The sequence below is a fragment of the Rhodamnia argentea genome, chromosome 6, assembly GCF_020921035.1.
Source record: "Rhodamnia argentea isolate NSW1041297 chromosome 6, ASM2092103v1, whole genome shotgun sequence".
In the NCBI taxonomy this organism is placed as follows: domain Eukaryota; kingdom Viridiplantae; phylum Streptophyta; class Magnoliopsida; order Myrtales; family Myrtaceae; genus Rhodamnia; species Rhodamnia argentea.
This window is the reverse complement of record NC_063155.1, coordinates 20,532,380-20,550,585: the sequence shown is the minus strand read 5'-3', so window position 1 is coordinate 20,550,585 and position 18,206 is coordinate 20,532,380. Positions and strand designations below refer to the sequence as shown.

The 18,206-nt window shown below is 40.4% G+C and overlaps 1 protein-coding gene across 1 annotated transcript in view; it reads right to left on the bottom strand.

Annotated features, from left to right (window-relative positions):
• Window positions 1-18,206, bottom strand: part of LOC115734345 (putative disease resistance RPP13-like protein 1) — a 30,352-nt gene that overhangs the window by 4,807 nt on the left and 7,339 nt on the right. The gene's annotated exons all lie outside the window — the stretch shown is intronic.

The following is an 18,206-nucleotide window of genomic DNA, read 5'->3' as shown; positions in this document are numbered from 1 at the left end:
TTATCTCAGGTAAAAGAAAAAAAATAGAACTTTTAACTAACTTTTTATTTTTTAGTTTTTCTTTCTTTTTTCTTTTTCCTTCTTTCTCTGCCGCGACCGGCCAGCGACGGGCTGTGGCAGAGGGAGACGAAAATAGAAAAAGAAAGAAAATAAAAATAAATAATTAACTAATATTGAATATTAATGTATTAAAAAAATTCAAGATGAGCAATTTCGAACAGTATTTTCACCTCTTTAGATTTAGGAATTCATTTTTCTAATTTTGTAGGTGAATTTTCCATTGACTAAGTTGTTTTTGGCTAAACCAAGCGAGTGAAAGTCCGAAAAAATATTTCGAAAATTCTTTCACTCAAACGAAAGCACCCTTAGATTTGACCGATGATGACTTGGAGCAATTTGCTACCAAGTTTCCAGCTTCCCCAAGGAATTGATTGGTCCTCTAGTTAAGTCCTTAACTAAGGTTAGGTTACTGAGCTCCATGGTCCATAACCATCTCCTCTATCTTCCCCGTCGTCTGGGTCTTTGTTTAAGGTTCTAAAATCCTTGAATTGCTAGTGCTAAATCTTGACCGTTTATAATGAAAGTTTCCGGAAAAAAGTTTCTGCGTTTCTTTTTCCATGGATTGCTCTTTGATACTCCCTTTTCCGTCATTCTTTCTCGCATTCAAATCTCTACACCTTCTTCGCCTCTCCTCGTTCTTGATCTAATTCTGCTCTTTCTCATCCTCGGCACAACCATTCTTTCCTTTCATTCGATTTAATTTCGTGGGAATGAGTTGGTATGATTAAAGACACCAAAGGCTGGAATCAGAAAAGGGCTGTTCCTTCAATTTTTCTCCCACTCCTTTTTTGCACCCATCCATCATCGTCATGCATCACATAGATCGTGGCATCATCATTCTTATTGATGCAGCCTCGTGAACTCGATCCATTCAAAGTATCATAGGAAGGCGAAATCAATATATAACCTAGTTTATATGGACCGATATGATCATATAACCATTGACTATATGGTTCCTAACCATAGTTCCATATTGCACGGCAATTCAATGCATTAAAAGCTGTAAAATTTGCCCAGTCAGCAAGTGTCCAGAAAGACTTAGATGACAAAATCACCTTTAAGTGATGGCCAGAAAAAAATTGCTACTTTCTCTTCATCAGAGTCATTGTTGCCTAGCTTCGATCTCAGTAAGATACATTACGCATTACATTAGCGGCAAAAAATTCAGTGGCCGAAGATCGTATTAAATTGCAAACCTTCAAGCTCCATTCTCTTTTTCCCTTTTGGAAATGATTATATCCATAATGAAGCTTCCTCCTTTTATGTGGTCCGAGGGATCATATTAGAGTATGCTTAGTTTTGTCTCAGGAGGAAGAGAGAAGCTGCCTAACTTCAACATGTCCACCATCCATTCAAATAGATAGAATTTGATATTGAATTATTCATACCATATCATTATAGCTAAGGGTGATCGGTTCTAGGGTGGGTAGATTTTAGACTTGGAACTTGGAATCTACCCCGTTATAACCGGTTCTCGCTTTTTAGAACCTAGGATCTACCATGTTATTCCGGTTTTACCCGAGAACCTGTTTTCCTTTTCCTTTTTTGGTTTCATTTTTTTTTATAAAAAAATAATATGAGTAATAAAATGGTTCAAAGTAAAAGATGAACAACATAAATCCCTATCCGCCAAAAACAACAATGCATAAGACGAACATGCAGTCACGTACAACTAATAAAAAGTTCAAACATGCAATCACATGCAATTATAAACGATGAAAAGTCCAAGCACGTCATCACATCCAATTATAAATGATAAAAACTTCACGCACGTAATACAAAACATAAATTATAAAACTTCATTCGCCGTTCATCTATAAAGATATTGCTCAACTTAAAGAAACTAGGTTTTTTTTTTACTATAGCTAAAACCGGTTCCAAAAGCGGTCCGGTTTTGGTTAGGACTTCACCAGGAATCGGGAATCGTACAGGTTTCAACAGGTTCCAACGGGAACCAAAAACCAGACTGGTTTTTCGGGCGGTTCGGTCCGATTCCAAGGTCTACTCGGTCTGGTTGCACATCCCTAATTATAGTGTGTGAAAATGGACTTGTTAGAACAAAAAATGGCTAGATTACAAAATTATAGCTTTTGTTGTGGCATCATATCATAAAAATCGGCCAATATGGAGGAGTGCCCTCTTAAGATGGCCAAAGGAGATGGACTAGTCGAAATGTTTGGAAGTTGGTTCAGACACAACTTGACCACTAAATAAACAAACAGTTATTGTAAATAGTTCCTTGGTCAAAGAAAGAAGAAAGCTAAGAAGACAATTTGCCACAGTGACAGATCCACGCATACCACACATTCCCATGATATGCTTGCCAAAAAGAAGTTGCCAAAAGTTCATATTCTGAAATGGACAGTTAGCGTGGTTTCGTCACTTTGACGGACCATCTTCCTGGCATAGCCCTTCAAGAAGTAGGAGCCAAACAACAAGAAGAATTATTGCGCGAAGGAGATGAAGAAGGAATCAAACGTTATTCCATTTCTACCCTCTCCACCATTCCCAGATGCAGGTCCCATCTGAAAAGCATGGAAAGAAAGAAGCGTGATTCGAAATTCTATGATTCATATATTATTTCTCTACGTTCGTTGCTCGCTTTGCCCGAATAAATAAATTATTACTCTCTCTGTCTCTTCCCATAGATATTACTTTCCATTTTTCTTTGCAATTTTATTTATATTTTGTATGTTATTGTTGTTCTTTCGATACTTTGCACAGGCGGCCTGCAACAGCACATGGTGAAGAGGGTAGAGAAAGAATCAAGTTTGATTGCATTTAAATGTTTTTTGAGAAAAAAAAAATGGGAGAGAATGAAAAGGTGTGTGAGGCGAAAAAATGGAAATAAGGGAATAGGGACTGCTGGTGCAGGGGGTAAGCAAACTGGACCAGATTGGACCGGGAGGGTTGGTCCGGTCCCGGTCCCAATAAATAGGACCGGTGACCGGGCGGTCCAGTCCTCGGTTCTAGGTGGATGGAACCGGCCCGGACCGGCCGGACCCGAGCACACCGGACCACCCATAATATATATAATAATATATATACAATTAAAAAAAATGAAGTTTTCATTTGTTTTCAATGTTCATTTCTCGAGCCATTTTCATTGTTAGGCAGTACATTCTTGAAACTCGAACATCCCCTCAATATTATGAATGCGATATATCCAATTTATTATGGTCTGTTCCAAGGCATTGTGTGGTGAGTGTATGCTCCTGGCATGTTCTTTCTAGAAAGAAATGATTCAATCAATTAATTTAATATAGTGGTAGCAATTTCTTATTGTTCATGCGTTTCTGTTGTTCATTTCAATGAGTAATCCTGTATTTTGTTTCGTACACCTGCTTGTATGTGGAATCTGTTTAGTGAACAACATCATTATTAGTATGTCTTTACCAGCTAAGTTTTTTTGATTTCATTCTTTATATATCTCTATTATGTCAAAAGTTAGACCAATGTTATTGTTAAATTTACCATTATGTGAAGACACGCCTTCATTATGAAGGTGAGCAAACTGGACCAGCATGTTTTTTTATTCAACCGGGAGTATAGATTGTAAATTAACATACAATCGAAGCATATTGTATTTTAAGGGTTAGATTTTAGCGATCCCACTAGGCCGGGACTGGGGCCTGGGCCGGATCGGATCACTGGTCTCGATCCGATCCAATCCTAGTCCAGTCCTTGATCTCGAAAATTTGGGGATTGGGACTATTGGTCCGGTCTCCAGTTCCATACCAGGACCGAACCGGCCTGGACCATGCACACCCCTAGCTGGTGCTAGTAGGACACTAAAGGTGTGGAAAGAAAAGGAAAGTGAGACCCCCAAGGAAAGAAATGGAGAGAGGGAAAAAAAAAAGAGGGATAGAGATATGGTCAAGACATTATGATAGGGAGTGTCAAAACCAAACGAGGAGTGAAAAAAGCACAGACCCATTATTAAATTGGAATACTAAGCACCATATGACTGTTCTTAAAATCATCTAGCTTAGTGATCTCTACAAATGGAGCGCGCCGGGTGACATAAGTGATAATAGTCCGACAAAATCGACCCTATGTTCTGACTGCCGACTGATTTGATTCTCTACTCCCTCAGTTTTTCCATATCTTAAGTTATTTAGACTTGACCATATTCATTGTACTCCTGACGTGGTATGGTACATTGCAAGATTTATCATCCTTCAAACTCAAAATTGAACATGAGAAAGTCGGTAAGTTTATTAAGATGACCAAACACAATCATAGAAGTTAGGTAGTTACAGATAAAAAAAAAAAAAAATAGGTAGTTTACGTAGCGATTTCGGAAAGGAAATTTGTTTAAAAAGTCCTAAACTTATTGCGCTTTTGTCAATATAGCTCTAAACCTTTTGATTTTTTTGATTGAGTCCTAAAAATTTTCATGTTTTGCTAATTAAATCCATCTGGATAATTTTGAACGGAAATCGCTAATGGGGAAGCCATAGGATGGTCGGCTGGCGCTAACGTGAATAATTTTTGTTGTTTTCTTTTCTTTTTTACTTTGACATGTTAGGCCGGAAGGCCAGCAACCCTCGCCTGATTCTACGCGAGCGCGTCGCCTGATGGAGTGGAAACACAAGTTCTTATTTCCAGGACAACAGCATCAAATGAAGGTGTGAACCAAAAACTTTTTAAGCATCGAAGTACTCCAATTAGACCGAGATGGCTTTTGTCTTAGCGTGCATCTCTTCAATCCACTTACACTGAAAAATGGACTTCGAGGCAACAGTCCATTTATTTTGATGGATCCAATGATAATTGTTGAACCATTGAAAAAGGTAGGCCTCATATGGATTTTATCTGATCTAACGATATAAATTCAATTTTATATGTCCACTAGGTTTGCTAAATTAATGCTCAATTTGTGAAAATGGATCATTAGCGAGCATCTTCGGCCACGTTTCTTGATTTTTTGGTCAAAAAGGCATATTTACTTTCAAAAATCAATTTCTAAGTATCGATTCACATAATACAATAAGAAAATGCATCGAGAGCTTCAAAAAAACTCCATTGTCGATTGCTTAACAAGTACCCAGAAAGACTCGATAACAAAGTCTTTTTTAAACAATAATAAGTTTAGAAAAAGGTGGCATTATATTCACCCCTAAATGGCTCCATCCACTTCTAGAGGATTTAAAACTAAAATTATGTAAATTAAAGGTCACATCCTCTTCATCTCTATCTCCACCAAGTTTTCCTGCCTCACCCTGCTGCTCACCTCTATGTTGTTTATTTATTTCCTTATGCTAATATTGGCAGCCAAGGAGTGGGTCCAAGACTAGTATATATTCGAGGTGTGTCCATTAGCGGTGAAGGAAAGAACCGAGACTCAAGACACTGGTGATGGTGACTGAATGAGTAAAGTAGATATAAAACACAAAAAATCATCCATCTTGTCTTGATTGACGCCACCGGCCAGTCTCTTTTTAAAAATATTTGTAGCTTCCCAAGAAATTGAATGGTGTTTAATTGAGACCTTAACTAAGGTTAAGTTACGGAGTCCTGTGGTCTATACTCATCCCCTCTTTCTTCTCCGTCGTCTGGGTTTTTGTTTAAAGAAATGGTTGCCAGACAACAACGACAACAAGAAGTAGTGCGCACGCGGAGGAGTCAAACGTCAGTCTCTCTCTCTCTCTCTCTCTCTCTCTTTCTACCCTCTTCACCAAGTGCAGTTGGCACGCCCCATGGGCAAAGCATCGAAGGAACGACAACCACATAGGAATTACAAATGCAATAGCAAAGAAAATTGAAGAGTAATATGCAATGGGAAAGAAAGAGAGACAGAGAGAGAATAATAAATAAATTAATTCGTGCAAAAGACCAATGAAAATAGAGAAGTAAATATGGATCATAAAAGTTTGATTCCTCGGGTTGCAGGCCCATGTGCAAAGCATCGAAAGAAGGGTGAAGTTCTCGAGTTGGTATTCCCTGAACCAACATGGACTCGGAGGCCAATGATGTAGATGGATTTTCGGAAAAAATTCTATAGTTTCCGGACTGTCTCGTCTATTTAAAAAGAATTTGCACATAGACAAAGGCCGATTTGGGGACTTCGATTGAAGAAATTTCAAGATTTGATCGGTCTTTCTTTATTTCCTCTCTGAGGAAGCGACATCTGTCAAAAACTAGATTGACTCAGACTAAGAACCAATTCATAGAAACAAGAAGCATCAGATGATATAGGCGGCGGAACAATTTGCGATAGCAAATTACTTGACTCCATGGATGAATGGATGGATGGATGGAGGGAGGGAGGGCCCTCCAACTCAAGCACGAAATCAATGTTGACTCAACAATCATCGAGAGAGGCACCATCAAGCAAGATCGAGACCTAACACCTTGTATAGGTTGGGTTCCAAACCCGCGCTTCTTTTCTTGAAATATTCCTCTGGCTGCAGGTCTATGTGCAAAGCATCGACAGAAGGAAATTGCGGCAGGAAGTAATTCTAATTTCATTGGTCTTTTGCACGAATTAATTTATTCATTACTCTCTCTCTCCCCCATATTTATTACTCTTGAAATTTCGTTGCTATTTCATTTGTAATTTCTATGTTGTTGTTACTCCGATGCTTTGCACATGGGGCGTTCAACCCAAGGAATCACACTTTTATAATCCCGATGTCATCGAAAATCGGCTTGGGCCTTTAATTGATCGCAAAGCCCACGGGAGTCATAAGGCTCAATAAGATGTGGATATTGGCAGCTGAGATACAGCACCAAAGCTCGATTCAAGGAAAATGTCGGAGACACATTATGTCGATACTAGCGCCGACGGTGACGTGGAGCGGTTGAATATGCGTTTAAACTATCTTAGGGATAAGGAGAGCAGTTACCGAGGCAGATCCGAAAGTTTTGGGAAAATACAAACATGAAGAAACCGCTGATAATGCTTTTATCTTGTACTTGCCTATAAATAGTCGGGGACATCTCTTTATAAAAGATCATCAATCAATCAAACAAATCTATCTTTTGGTCTGTAATTTATCTTGTCAAGCATTTACCTTCCCTGCACTTTACTTATCGCACTGTTTATCACTTTTTTCCATTTACTTACTTTATGTTCGGAATTGCCACAAGAGCCCGTTTAAAACAATGAATCCGAGAGCTCTACGCTTGCGGTGAAAGATCTTTAGTCGCGGATATTTCCAGTGAAACAAATCCATATTTACTTCTCTGTTTTCATTGGTCTTTTGCACGGATAATTTGTTTATTACTCTCTCCCCCATATATATTACTTTCCAATTTTCTTTGCCTTTTTTTTTGCATGTTATGGTTGTTTTTTCGACGCTTTGCACATGGGGCGTGCTAACTGCACATGGTGAAGAGGGTAGAGAGAGGCTGACGTTTGATTCCTTCTTCCTCCCCTTCGAACGCACAATACTTCTTGTTGTTTGTCCGGCCCTTCATTTCTTGAACCGGCTAAATAGAATGTGTGAAGAGATACTTGTTTATGGAGAAATTACAAGGTTCGTGTTGATAATCAAATGCAGTCCCATTCTAAATAAGGTGCATGCTCTTTAGGGCGAAGTGCACCCTCCTCACGATAAATTACTTGCTTTATTACGGTGAATGACATATTTCCCATGATAATACACGCTCTCATTCAGGTCTAGTGCACATTCCTTAGAGGCCAGGTGCAACCCTCTTAGGTCAAGTGAACACTCGTTTTAGTCAAGAGTGAAGTCCTTTTGGCGCTTGGATGAGAAACGTACCTCTTTCGATGAGGAGCATGACCCTTGAGTGTCCATGTTCGCGGGGCTCCCATGGTATTCCTGATGTTCTATCAACATGATTGTGGAACCATCTAGAAAGCCTAAGTTCACTTTATATCGTTGTGGGAGCCAGTTATGCCATCGGCCGGTAGTGTCTTGTACGAGCAGTTGCAAAACAGAGATGAGATTTCTCCTTTTTTCTTTTACCCTAGTTTAACTGTATAAATTCACAACTAAAATCCCCAACTCAGAGCGTTTGGCGCTTTTGTGCCTTGGGTCAAAGTTGAAGCAGTGGCCATCCGTCTTGCCAGCAACCTCGGAAAAGGACCTGGAGCTCTCAAAACATTGTCAATGAAAGTCATTGCACGTTAGCCATTGATGTTCTGCTCTGCCCTCTCACGCCTTGTCCTTGGGAGATTCCGCCCCTGGTCTATGCTCTGCTCTACTCCAGGAGAGGTCAGGATTGGTGTAACCCGGTCCTCCCGTTTCTCCAACAAATAGTGTCTTCTTGTACGGCTCTTTAGATGATCAATGAATGATTTGATTTTCTAGCAAAACAATTCAAAGTATAATTCACAATCAGTGTATTAGAACGTGCCCCTAAATCACTTTCTAACAAAATCCTTCTTTATGACGAATGCTTTAAAGTGTACTGTGACCCCAATTAGCCAATTAACTAGGCCTAACTGGAATATACAGCGTTGGTGTAAGCGTAATTACCACATTGGTGAAAAGTGGTATGCTCTTTTCCCGCTCTTTATTTTGCACGCTGCGATTTATTGTGTATTCTACTTTCTAAATAACTATAGAAATGATAGCCTTTACAAGTAGATCGGTGTTAAGAAGACGAAATTCGTTCAGTTGAGATCAGGAAGGCATTACCTGTTTAGTTAAACTGTGAGCCGCCGTATTATTACCTTCCCTTCAGTTATTTACACCTATAACGGTACACCAATACCCTACCCCCATTGGGGAGAAACTCTACTTTTGCATCGGTTGTCTAAGTTCTAATCCATACATCAACCTGGTAACTCATTGTTCAAATTCCAGCAACTTCTTCAATTCCTTCTATTATAATAGATCAGCTGGGGTGGCTGGAGGGCTTGCAGTGGTGGCGACGGCGGTTGCTGGGAAGGAGGCTATGAAAAGATATGTGCCAATATGTGATGCCAGGAATTTTGCAAAGTGTGTTTAAATTATGTTTTTTCAATTGTATTTGCGACACTTCAATGCAGAATGGGCATGTTTTGTGGTTCAATGTTTAGTGAAAGGCAACCCCTGCAAATGCATAATGACCCAAGTTTCAGTTTTGTCAGTATGAACAATTCAAAGCCTCTGGTAAGACTTTCTGACTATTGCATTGCATAGTTCACCCATCAAATTTCAACACTCAAGAAAACGTTGAAGAGAATCGGATGCACCCCAGGCAATTGGTCCTATCACGTTAGCTAATGAGGCTGTTTGTGGGGATGGGAGAAGCCCATTGGAAGTTAGAACAGCTCCTAAAACTGCCATCTTAAAATGGCAAGACTCATAGACTGCCTAGGTTTCCTACCAGTAGCAAAAGACTACACTCCAGTAGCCTCACCTAGGCTTCCACGAAAGACGACCAGTATCAGGAAATGTTGAGCTCAGACCGGTTTGACTCTGAAAATCAAGAAAGGATTTTGATGAACAGCCTAAATATGTGTGCTGTTCTGGTTTTTCTTTGTATCAAATTGGCTCACTTCTAAACCCATGCAATTGTGGAGGCAACTTTTCCAAACTCAAGAAGAAACTAATGCTTTCTCAAGATGCTGGAGGGTCAAACTGTGACTTTTGGCATTACTTTACTGTACTCCTGTCCTGATGTTTGTCTATCTTCACTTTGCCCACTTTTCTCGTTTCTTTGGGTCTCTGCATGATCTCTGGCAATAAGGGCTGCACCTTGTTTCGCCTTTAGTGAATCTCCTTCGAGTAATCCAAGAAGAGAACGAAGAACTTTCAGTGGCATGCTTACAGAAGTCGATGTCTTCAGCAGCTCTCTTATGGCCATTGTCGGGTAGGAAGATGATGGAAGCGTGAGCCGCCGCTTTAGAGCCATATGAATTTCATCTCTGTCCAAGATACGAGCTTCACCAGCGTTTACTGAAGCATTCACACCGTTCTCACGAGACGGGGTTACAGAATTTAATGGGCTATTGTCTTCGTTTCCACTGAGAACATCCTTCCCTTCAACTACCCTGAGAGGGTTGAATTTGGTAAATTTGTCTAAACCAGTCTTGGCCAGCGGTACACTATAATCACCGCATCTTAGCATCTCCCTGCACCGGCAGAAAACAATGTTGCGGAGAGGAAAAATCTCAGAATTTTCATATCTGGTATTTGAGAAAGATGGGGGCAGAAAATAACAGGAAAAGCCAGATCACACCATTAATTAGCCCACTGGTTACTGACGAACCGGCCTCCAACCTCCTGTCATACGTGTTATAGAGAATTCCCTATGACATACCAAAATAAGCTGAATTAGTGTGTATCCAAATGAACAAACAAAGGTTAGAGAATATCCAGAAATGTAGAAGAAACTTTACACTTGCTGCCCCAAGCCAAGTTCTCTTTAGAACTATCTTTCTCCCCCTATTATAAAAAATTCTTGCCGAAAATTAAATACGAGCAATCATCATGCAGTTTAATTTTCGGCATAACTTTAGGTCTCCTAAGTCCACTCAAGCTAAAAGGGCCATTCTCCTATCTGACTGGATCACACAAGCATCCTAAACGTGTTTTGGAAATTCCAGTGGAACAGGGGGAACTCTGTGCTTTACATGCATAGAGTGTTTCTGAATTTTGAAATTTGTTTCAGTTTCATCAAATCTGTGTTGCGGGGTGGGTGTAAACTTCAAGTCCTTGATCCATCGAATTTTGAATATTCACACTTAAATGCAACAAATAATAGGATGCAGACAAAATGCATTTGAATGATAATCGTTGAATTCCCAAGAAGCATCTGACCTTCACCAAATCCTCATAAATGTCTGCAACGATCATTATTTGGGTATGTTACTCCTGAACTGCCACAGAAAATCATAGACAATGTCAGTTGTAGCAGGAGTATTCTACTTCTTTCCATTTTCAGAACGGACAATGCAGGTTGGACTGGACAAGTCTTCCCTTCCCCTGGCATGGGAAGGACGGTCTCATCGGAAGTAATATCCTCTGAAGTCAAAGCCTGCAAAAAATTCAGGAGCCATCATCTTAAATCTTAGATGTTGTCTACTTAGTAGTGGCAACAATGGCCAGAACTGAAAATTACTGAGGATGTTAGATCATAGATGCAGGTGCGTTTTATTTTACACGAGTCAGTTTCCTAAATGACTTCTGCTTAGGGGTTGGCGACCCCTTCATTCCATTTATATCATTCCTTTCAATTAGTTGGAAGAAAATTCTATGCACAGAAGCATGAGAAAAGATACTTGCCGATGTTCGTTGCCAGATAGTTCCTTGGTTTATTGGATATTAGAAAGGCTGTGAATTAGCAGATAGTCATGAACGACAAATAACTTAATTCTGACCTTAACGGATAACTTAGTTCTGACCGTCCACCGGAAGATCCATTTCAGATGTCTCATCCAAATGAACGCGATCATAGGCATCAGAGGAATCATCATTTCCCTATGCTGAAACAACTTCTTCCACATTCTCATCGTTGTGTTCTTGGTGATGTACTATGTCCCCTGCCACGACTTGGTCTGATCCTGCCATGGGGTGAAAAACAGAGCCAAATGATTGTTCTGAAACAGAGGATACAAAAAGATTACTTCAAACGTGTCTTTTTGATGCAGTGCCTAGCGTACCATTCTTCTGCATCCTTGCACTCACTGCATTGCTCCACAGATAGCTCTGGTAACCATGTACACACCCGAGGAGCAAGTCCCGTTAGCAACTGATGTGAACACCAAAATAAGAAACCCACCCCGTCTAGAAATATCAGGTCCCTCATGCACAACCACATGACGTTGCTTTCTTGAACGAGTCTATTTACATGTTTTGAGATGAAGTCAGAAGATGTAATGATCCTAACTGTAATGATCATCAAGGATGACCATGAAAATGGATGTGAAGTTACATAAACAGATTGTTCGACAATTAAAAAAACTTGGAAAAAATAGGTTGTTATCGCATGACCAGTTGTAATGAATAATGTATGATTTGGTCCTATTTTCGGACGACCAATCAACATATGTCTTGAGAATAGGTACCTTATCCCCACCATTATCACATTTAATGATTAAACATCACTTTTCACGATCAACCATAAATTCTATTCATGTCAACAATCACTTCTTTTCATATCCAACAATATCTCTTTTCATGATAACAAACTATTTCAACGAAACATATCTCATCGTTGGCTCACATTTAACAAATAAAGTACTAAAATCTTGACATCATATTGTGCTCATATTTGACAAATGAATAATATCTAACACACAATGTAGGAAAGTTCATGACTGTCCCCTCAAACGTGATCTATCTTTGCAGCATGTTAATCAATTGCAGACAAATCTTTTCCACGAGGCCAAGCTGAGCGAGGCACTGTATATGTATATCTCTAATTTCTTATTGTACTTTATTTTGTGCTAATGTGTTTAGAGGGTCTCCTAAGGAATAAACTATGGAACAATGTACATAATTCAATTGAAGAAGTTTGGTCATCATCAAGGCGGTCACTGATTTCTTTCTTCAAACCGAGCCCTTGATCACACAGTGTACACCTTGGGGGTTACTGATTATTTACTTGTCTAGTTTCTTTCGTCTCCTGTAGATTTCTTTCTGCAATCCATGTGCATTTGGAGACAATAAATAGAATCAAACTTAAGAAATTCTGCCACGGCTTGAGATTTATTTCTTTCCAGAATGCAGATCCTCTATTGCTAAAGAAACTCTCATCCTTGTAACTTGTTGGCATCAAAAGTGGAAAGGAGAGTGGGTGAAATCCTCGAGAAGTCGTGCTTGGAGGAAGGAATCACGAGGGTCGCCTTCGACCGAGGTGGATATCCCTACCATGGAAGTGTGGAAGCTCTCGCGGAAGCGGCCCGAGAACATGGTCTTCAATTTTGAATTCTGATTGCTAGTTTTGTTCATCCCGATTGTGTTTTCTTTGTCAAGAGAACTCTTGATTCAAATGCGAATCCATCAGTTTATGTATTGGATTTGCTCCCTTTTCAGCTCAATGCAAATGAGATACGGCAATGATTTCCATACCTTCTGTCAAACAGACTGAAGTAGATTTAACTGAAGCTTTTGCTGTGGTCTGGGAGTGTGAACAGCTTACCTTTCTGTGAGATCACAGTGTAATAGCTCGGCCGATGGATTTGAAAAAAAAAAATTGATGGTTTTGCTGAATTCGACATATTCTGAATTGAAAGTTTTGGTGATTCTTATGGCAATGTTCTCTCAAAGGAAGAAAAAGCATCACGTAAGATGTTGGGACATTCAGACAATTATATGTGAAATGAAATATCCCAACTGAGTTCAAATCTTGTCAACTTGGCCACCGGTAAATGTACTCCCAAAACCCAGTTTGCCCATTCAAGCCATACATGCCCTCCTCAGAGACAAGCCACAAGCACTGTGTATCGCACTGAACCGAGTCTCTAGCGAATGAATACGCATCGAAATGGTAATCCTGCAAATTTTCCCATCCCATGTCGCAGTAATACAAAGTTGCACCCCACACATTCACATTGAAATCCACCCAAATTCGCTTCCATGTGCAACGTTCTGCTCGCCCAGATCGTCGTCTTTGGACAGGCAATGGAGGGTCATGTTCTTGCCCCTCCCGAGCCGGTTCTTGATCCTGACCTGAACCTCTGAGAAAACCAGGGCAAAGAAGCTTCCCGTTGGGAGAAGGAAGATGATACTGCCGCTCTTGAATTTGGATGAGGCGTCCATGTCTCCCTCCCATGAAAGGTTCAGTTTCTTTTAGAGCCAAGCAGGATTGAAGATAATTTACCGTACTTAGTTTATTTCACCTTATTTTGTTTGTCATGTTGCCACATGGGATAAAAGAGTCGTATCAATTTTAAGTGAACGGGCTGGTTATCCTTGATATTTATGTTGCGATCAGGTGGTATTCTGGGTCAGTTTAATTCAGTTTAACGATGAAATCAGAGATACGTCATCCACATATTCGGAACAGGGGATTACCCTTTGGAGTCATTAATTCTGGTGTTTGCTCTGGACTTTGACATTACGGTAGGAGTTGAACAGGGGAGTCCAAGAACAGAGCTTTATTGATTTAACAACTTGACGTTATCAAGGCAGAGTCCTTGAAGTTTCCTCCTCCAATATGTCCCCCCACGATGCCGTACACGACGGTGCAATAATGCGATTGGTTGACCATTGGACAATGTGTGTATGATGAGTGACTTCGATTGAGTAATGAAATTTTAATATCATTTGGAGATTTCAATGATTTGAGATGTCATTCCTTGACGCTTGATTTGGAATCCAAGGAACCAGCTTGAGCTTCCTTCAGAAAATCAATCTGCACCACAGATGACCGGTCAATGCATTTGATATTTCGTAGTGATGGACCCTTTGATGCCTAAGTCGATATACCAATAAGGAAGGAGAGAGAGTAGATCTAAGGAAGGAGAGAGAGTAGATCTAAGGAAGGAGAGAGAGTAGATCTAGAGCTCGACCTTTTACGTTGGTCTAGGTTTTTACACGACGGGCGATCCTAACGAGCGATGGTGGTTCATGTCAAATGTGGTGATCTGCCTTGATAGATGGTGACGACTGACGAGTGATGACAAGTGGCAACACATGCTAGACGTGCAGGAGCAAAGACCATCTTGGTGGACTAGTAATGAGCGGAGCTTTGAATGATCTATATTGTTCAGCAGATCGGGGAAAATGTCCAATTAGTTTGAAATTTATTGTACATATGTCAAAATTCGATCCTAAACGTTTCAATTTGCCAATTGAGTATTAAACCTTTATGCGATACTCCAATGTGGTCCTTCCGATCGACTTTCGCCGGAAAATCATTGACGTGGCGGTGTTCTATATATGACTTGATTTCTGGCGAAAATTAACCTTTGTTTCCTCTAATAGGGTGAGCCTTAAACGACGTCTTGTCCAAAATGACAGTCGGGTAACAGAGGATTTTGATAGTTGTTGTTGAATAGCTGCGAACCACATATTTGAGGCTTGTTATTTGATTAATGGATTTTCGGATCCTTCAATATCATAAGTTTGTCATCACGGTTGCATTGAGCATTAGCAGTCATGGGCAGATAGTAACTTGTTCTTCATGGATTTTCTTGATCGCGATTTACAAATGTATGATGTTATTGTGGTATTTTAACAAAATGCAGAGCAACTAAGGAAAATGCAAAGTTATTGTGGTATTTTGACAAAACTTCAATGAGTACATATAGCTATCAGTGTCAATAAGCATAACATCAGAGAAAGAAAAAAAGTATCAGATCAAGTTGACACATGAATTTCCAATTGAATTAGTGTGGGTTGTGTCTTCCTGCGTCGTTTCCCGTGTACAGTTGATTGAAATGAGAACAAATTTGGACGTATAGACGTACTGTGTTGCTGGCTGTTTATGAGTGGTTGAATATGTCAAACGCTGGTCATGTACGTTTGTTGTTCACTGGTGTCATGTGTGTGTTTGCTGGTCGCTTTTGTTCATGTGCGGGGAATGTGAGGATTTAAATCTCATGTCGATAGTGTTTTAGTCAAGTGAACATGTTAGTGAAATGCTGCATTGATGTTGCATTCGTTTTCCATCAAATCGGGTTGTTTTCAAGGCTCGAAACACATTTCAACCAAAAAAGAGAGAGGGATAAGTGCATTGACAGTCTGAAAACTTGTTATGAAAGTATAGTCCTAAACTTTTAAAAAAGTGCAATTAAATCTTAAAACTTGTCACATTAGTATAATTATGTCCTAGAATTTTTAAAAAGTGCAATCAAGTCCTAACAACTTGTCAGATTGAGCTGATCAAGTCCTTCCGTCGATTACACTTTTTGAAAGTTTTAGGACTTGATTGCATTTTTTTGATAGTTTTGATCACATTAAACATCGAGATTCAATGATTACTTTGATAGAACAAAAACCTTTCTTTGTACTCCATTAGAGACACTACACTCAACAAATAGATGAAAGCGATTCGATGCTAAGCTCCGTTTGTTTCACGAAAAATATTTTCCTTAATTTCTAGTGTTTGGGGGGCGAAAAATGAGCGGTCGACGGAAAATATTTTCCGGTCAACAAAAAAACTTTTAAAACTAAGGAAAGTGATTTCCTCATTTTGATAAGAGGAAAACATTTTCCACACTTTTCATTCCTCCTCTCTTTCACCTATTTTTTCTTTTTAATTTTTTTTTTGCTTTCATTTCCTTTTTATTTTTTTTATTTTTTTTTTTTATTTATTTATTTTTGGTAAGGTAAGTATGTATTGATCTTCCAAAAGCTAGATACAAAAGAAACCAATCACAAAAACTATGAACTCAACATGACACATAGTGTGACATAGAGAGTTCAACGGTGAACCGGTCGCAAAATACACCCGAGAGAAAAAGTAGCAGATTAGCTAACAGGCTAGTGGATGAAGGCCAAACAAGCGGCCAAACACCTAAAGCTAACAAATAACTAAAGGACAAGGCTGGGAGGAGGAGAAAAGGTGCCTCCCGGACGAACGAGCAATGGATCGGCAGCAACAGAGAAGGAGAGTCCCATGATTGACTTGAGAAGCAAACCGCAATAGCATAAAATCCACGCAAGTTGCGGCTAGCGCGAGGAAGGAGCAGCATCTGTGAAGGCCACCTGAAGAATAGCAGAAGACTAGCAAAGGCACAACACCCAGAAGTCTGTAGAGGACTCAATGGAGAGATGCGGCGTGTGAGACCAGAGAGTACAAGACAAACACGGGTCCGAGAACACCCAAAGCCAGGAAAAAAGGGGCAACCGAGCCTTGAAAAAAACCCCAAAACAGAGGGGGGCAAATGTACGGACCAACCAGCAAGAAGAAAAATAAAATAAAGACAAAGAAGAACAAGGGAGATCAGCAAGATCCAATAAGTAGCAGGGCTGGACACGGGATGGCGCAGAAGAAGTCCAACAGGTGAAAGAGGAACCAAGGCGAATCAAAAAGAGCATCCGATAAACAGCAGCAGAGCAGATTGGAGGACCACCCGGTGTAGATAATGAGCCAAGGCGCCAGCCTAGCAAAACCAAACACCAGCGGGAGCAGGGATGGATACAAGCAAAAGGAAACAAGAAAAAGTAAAAGAGACCAAAAGAAGGCCAAAAGGGAAGCAAGACAGCAGAAGCACCACCAGCTAACGGGGGTGGGGAAGCCTAGAAAAACAAACAGGGAAGCAAAAAGAAAACAAGAGGGGGAGGGAAGGTAAACAAAAAGGCGAAGCGAAGCAACAAGAACAGCCCCAAGAACTAGGACCCCACAGGGCAGCATCGACTACACAGGGGGGCAAGGCGGAGTCCAAGGAAGCAGCAACAGTGGATATAGTACCAAAACCCAGCAGCACAAGTAACCAACAATAAAACCCAGCAGCAACAAGTAAGCAGAACGCCAGCAGCAGAGTTCAACAAGGCAGCATTCAGGTGCTAGAAGTAGGGATAAAGGCATCCACAAGCACAGCAACATCCTTCGGGCACCGGGTGGATTACGTGCGGGTGCCAGCATATAGATACAGCGGTCGGTAGCATTGATGCAGCGGTGAGAAGTCCGTTAAGGGGGCATTTGAAAAATAGCGTAAGATAGCCCCCAGTTATTCTGAATACGTGCATTGCGCGGATGATCTCGAATGCATCCCAAAGATAACGCTTTATCCTTGACAAGTTTAGTTAGGTGGAAGATCATTGCCGGAAGAAAGAGTTGCTTATTCCGGAAAAGAATATCATTTCTCGTGGTCCAGATAATATGACAGAGGCCACCAAGAGCAAACCTTGCAATCGTGTGAGCAAAAGAGGGGCCACCGAGATGTGTCTTTGCCCATCTCATAAAATCATGCCATGGTCGGTTACGCCAATGTAGTAAACAATTAGATGCCCAAGTAGAAGCCAGTTGAGAAGTGATAGAGCAACCAAAGAATAGATAATCCACCGAGTCCGGTGTATTGCGGCAAAAAGCACAAGAGCCCTCATCTATCCTTCTATGTCGAAGAAGTAGCACTTGAGTCGGCAGACGATTATGCGAAGCTAGCCACATAATAAAGGAGTCCCGTGGAGTTAAGGCCTTATCCCAAACGAGGGGGTGCCAATGAGCTATGTGACCTGGGGACCTAATAAGGTTCCAAGCTGAAGATACCGAGAAAACTCCAGAGGGGTGACCACTCCAAATGAGGCTATCATCTCTAGTATCCACAAAAATAGGTCTTGGATCCAACCGTTTTT